The sequence below is a fragment of the Lactuca sativa genome, chromosome 1, assembly GCF_002870075.4.
Source record: "Lactuca sativa cultivar Salinas chromosome 1, Lsat_Salinas_v11, whole genome shotgun sequence".
NCBI lineage: Eukaryota > Viridiplantae > Streptophyta > Magnoliopsida > Asterales > Asteraceae > Lactuca > Lactuca sativa.
Genome location: NC_056623.2, coordinates 7,176,858 through 7,182,500, shown reverse-complemented (window position 1 = coordinate 7,182,500; position 5,643 = coordinate 7,176,858).

The window sequence follows — 5,643 nt, the reverse complement described above, 5'->3', positions numbered from 1 at the left end:
TATGAGCATTCTAGGTGGAATCTGTTCTTCAAGGTTAGACACTCTTCTTGATACTTCTTCTTTAAGGTCTCATGTTCCTAGCCTTAGAGCAACATCATGATGATAACCAATTAAATTATCTACACTAAAAAATAGAACCAAAACTAATTGAAAGTGAAATTTGGGAAGATATCAAGATTCTGAAGCGCAGTAAAAACTTCAGAGCAATGAAAAGAATCTGATGTTATTGTGTCAGATATCCGAATTTTCAGATATCCGGTTATGAACACCCCAAATTTTTAATAAACAATATTTATTTCATAACAAATATTATATTATTGGATAATTAATTTCCTTTAGCTAATTTTTTAAATTTTTTTATTTGATTATTACTTATAATTTATTATTTTCTTTATATAATAAGTAACTTTTTATTGGATGATTAATTTATTTTAGTTAATTATTTTTTTAAAAAAAATTGTCGAAGTAATTTTTATATTGAATTATTATATATCAAATAAATATAGTTTTTAATATATAATACTTATTTCATAATAGATATTATATTATTGATATATAAGAATTCAATAATGTTTTATTAGATTATTGAATTATTATATATCAATACATATACTATTTAGTATATAATATTTTTTAAAATTGTTTTTGTGGGATTATTACTTTTAATTTATTATTTTCTTCATATACTAAATATTGTTTTACTGGATTGTTAATTTATTTTAGTTAATTCTTTTTTTTAAAATTTTTTGTCGAAGTAATTCTTTTTTATTAAATTATTATATATCAATAGATATAGTTTTCAATATATAATATTTATATCATAATATTTATATAATATTCAACCCCTGCAAGTTAAGCCTTTTGCAACCTTATCCTGGTTTAAGCGTCTACATCTACAGAGCACCCGAACGTTTCCTTTGAGTTCAGTCACTTCATCGTAGAGTCTTCCTCTCTCTGAGCTTTCTTGGTGGAATCTGTTCTTCAAGGTTTGACACTCTTCTTTATACTTTTTCTTTAAGGCCTCATGTTCCTCGCCTTAGAGCAACAACAAGATGATAACCAATTAAATTATGTACACTAAAAAATAGAACCAAGAACAAATTGAAAGTGTAATTTGGGAAGATACCGAGATTCTGAAGAGCGGTAAAAACTTCAGAGCTAGGAAAAGAATCTGATGTTATGTTTTTCACTCATTGCATAATGCATATATGTTCTTGTCTTAGATTCTGAAACAAAACAAATACATAATTTTCTAAATAAGAATGTTGGAAGTTATCTAAAAGGATAAAATTACAAGAGAAACAAAGGATTTGTAACTTATACCTTCACTTTGTTGCTCAACTTTTCGAAATTTTTAAATATTTGAAGGGTGCGCTGCTCTTGATCGGAATGTATATCACTGTTACTCTCACCACCATCGCTTTCTACAGTTTCTCAAAGTGAACCAAAATAGAAAATCCAGTTAACAACAATTCTTAACAAATCTAAACATCTGGTTGCTTATGTGGTTATGTGTGAGGGGTTGCGATTGTTCATAGAAAATATCTTCAGTTTTTACTTAGGGAATACGTAACTTAAGAAAACTAAACGAATAAACCAAAACATCTAATATTAATTACAATATGGAGATCCTTCTATGGTTTGATTTGGATCTAGTTTTAAAAGTTTCGTGCACATAGTTGTCGTTTCTAATTCTCGAGTTTTATCTGAAAAGTTCAAGGAACACAAACCAATCGCAAGAATACTGTCAAGAACTCGATCCATATACGTACTAATAAATATGCTTTTATTGGATTTTATATTTATTTTAGTTAATTTTTCTAAATTTTTTATGTTGGAGTAATTATTTTTATTAAATTATTGTATATCAATAGGGTGTTCAAAAATATCCGTATCGGAAATTCCTATCCGAAATTTCGAAATTCCAATTCTGAATTATCGGAAAAATCGGATATTCTAAATTTCGGATATACGAAATTTAGGATATCAGATTTTTTAGAGTCGGAATTGGATAGTGTTTCTCACATTTTTCGGATAATGCCGATTTCCTATATCCGAAAAATTTAATCTGGTTTATATATTATTTGTTATTTTAGTCATATATGTCTTATGATATGAATGTTAGTAACTAAAACATGTTCATACTACCCCTTAATTAAATACCTATATTACTTCATATGACTTTCTAATTTAAAAATATGTTTTTCTAATTTAAAAACTTCACATGTCTTTCAAATTTTAACAAAATTTCAAATTTTCCGATATTCGATTCCCGTTCCAAAATTTCCGATATCAGAATTTTGGAAATCCGAAATTGCGGATACAGAATTGGATGCTAAAAATCAACTATGTGAAATTCGTATATCCGAATTTTCAGATATCCGGTTATGAACAACCCTAGTTTTTAATATATAATATTTATATCATAATAAATATTATATTATTGTATTATTAATTTCTTTTAGTTAATCTTTTTAATTATTTTTTTAAAATTGTTTTTATTCTATTATTACTTATAATTTATTATTTTCTATATATAATAAATAACTTTTTATTGGATTATTAAATTATTTCAGTTAATTTCTTTTAAAAATAATTGTCGAAGTAATTCTTTTTTTATTGAGTTATTTTATATCAATACATATAGTTTTTAATATAAAATATTTATATCATAATAAATACTATAATATTGATATATAATAAGTCAATATTGTTATATTAGATTATTGAATTATTATATATCAATACATATAGTTTTTAATAAATAATATTTTTTTAAATTATTTTTTACTGGATTATTACTTTTAATTTATTATTTTCTTCATATACTAAATATTGTTTTATTGGATTATTATTTTATTTTACTTGATTCATTTTTTATTAATTTTTGTCGAAGTAATGTTTTTTTTTATTGAATTTTTATATATCACTAGATATAGTTTTTAATATATAATATTTATATAATATTCAACCACTAAAAGTTGAGCCTTTTGCAACCTCATCCTAGTTTAGGGGTCTACATCTACACAACACCCGAATATTTTCTTTGACTTCAATCGCTTTCTTTTAGAGTCTTCTTCTCTGTGAGCATTCTAGGTGGAATCTGTTCTTCAAGGTTAGACACTCTTCTTGATACTTCTTTCTTTAAGGTCTCATGTTCCTAGCCTTAGAGCAATATCATGATGATAACCAATTAAATTATCTACACTAAAAAATAGAACCAATAACTAATTGAAAGTGAAATTAGGGAAGATACCAAGATTCTGAAGCGTAGTAAAAACTTCAGAGCCACAAAAAGTATCTGATGTTATCGTGTGAGATATCCGAATGTTCATATATTCGAATTTTCGGATACCCGGTTATGGATAATTATATCATTTCATAATAAATATTATATTATTGGATAATTAAAATCCATTAGCTAATTTTTAAAATTTTTAAAATTGTTTTTATTTGATTATTACTTATAATTTATTATTTTCTTTATATAATAAATAACTTTTTATTGGATGATTAATTTTTTTTAATTAATTATTTTTTTTTAAAATTTGTCAAAGTAATTTTTTTATTGAATTATTATATATCAATACATATAGTTTTTAATATATAATACTTATTTCATAATATATATTATATTACTGATATATAATAATTCAATAATGTTTTATTAGATTATTGAATTATTATATATCACTACATATACTATTTAGTATATAATATGTTTTAAAATTATTTTTATAGGATTATTACTTATAATTTATTATTTTCGTTATATAATAAATAACTTTTTATTGGGTTATTAAATTATTTCACTTAATTTCTTTTAAAAATAATTGTCGAACTAATTCTTTTTTATTAAATTATTATATATCAATAAATATAGTTTTCAATATATAATATTTATATAATATTCAACCCCTGAAAGTTAAGGCTTTTGCAACCTTATCATGGTTTAAGGGTCTACTTCTGTAGACCACCCAAGCGTTTCCTTTGAGTTCAGTCACTTCATCGTCGAGTCTTCCTCTCTCTGAACTTTCTTGGTGGAATCTGTTCTTCAAGGTTTGACACTCTTCTTTATACTTTTTCTTCAAGGCCTCATGTTCCTCGCCTTAGAGCCACAACATGATGACAACCAATTAAATTATGTACACTAAAAAATAGAACCAAGAACAAATTGAAAGTGTAATTTGGGAAGATACCAAGATTCTGAAGAGCGGTAAAAACTTCAGAGCTAGGAAAAGAATCTGATGTTATGTTTTTCACTCATTGCATAATGCATATATGTTCTGTTCTTGTCTCAGATTCTGAATCAAAACAAATGCATAATTTTCTAAATAAGAATGTTGGAAATTATCTAAAAGGATAAAATTACAAGAGAAACAAAGGATTTGTAACTAATACCTTCACTTTGTTGCTGAAAATTTCAAAATTTTCAAATATTTGATGGGTGCGCTGCTCTTGATCGGAATGCATATCGTTGTTACTCTCACCACCATCGTTTTCTACAGTTTCTCAACGGGAACCAAAACTAAAAATCTAGATGAACAACAATTCTTAACAAATCTAAACAAGTGGTTGCGTATGTGGTTATGTGTGAGGGGTTGCGATTGTTCATAGACAATATCTTCCGTTATTACTTAGGAAACTAGTAACTTAAGAAAACTAAACGTATAGACCAAAACATCTAATATGAATTACAATATGGAGATCGTTCTATGGTTTGATCTGGATCCAGTTTTAAAAGCTTAGTGCTCATAGTTGTCGTTTCTAATTCTCGAGTTTTATCTAAAAAGTTCAAGGAACACAAACCAATCGCAAGAATACTGTCAAGAACTCGATCCATATACGTATTAATAAATATTCTTTTATGTGTGAGGGGTTGCGATTGTTCATAGACAATATCTTCCGTTATTACTTAGGAAACTAGTAACTTAAGAAAACTAAACGTATAGACCAAAACATCAAGTATGAATTACAATATGGAGATCCTTCTATGGTTTGAACTTGATCCAGTTTTAAAAGCTTCGTGCTCATAGTTGTCGTTTCTAATTCTCGAGTTTTATCTGAAAAGTTCAAGGAACACAAACCAATCGCAAGAATACTGTCAAGAACTCGATCCATATACGTATTAATAAATATTCTTTTATTGGATTTTATATTTATTTTAGTTAATTTTTTTTTAATTTATTATGTTGGAGTAATTATTTTTATTAATTTATTATATATCAATACATATAGTTTTTTGTAGTGTGTTCAAAAATATCCGTATCGAAATTCCTATCCGAAATTCCGAATCTGAATTATCGGAAAAATCGGATATCCTAAATTTCAGATACGAAATTTAGGATATCAGATTTTTTAGAGTCGGAATTGGATAGTGTTTCTCACATTTTTCGGATAATTCCGATTTCCTATATCCGAAAAATTTAATCTGGTTTATATATTATTTGTTATTTTAGTCATATATGTCTTAGGATATGAATGTTAGTAACTAAAACATGTTCACACTTCCCCTTAATTAAATACCTATATTACTTCATATGACTTTCTAATTTTAAAATATGTCTTTCTAATTTAAAAACTTCACATGTCTTTCAAATTTTAACAAAGTTTCAAAATTTCCGATATTCGATTACCTTTTCG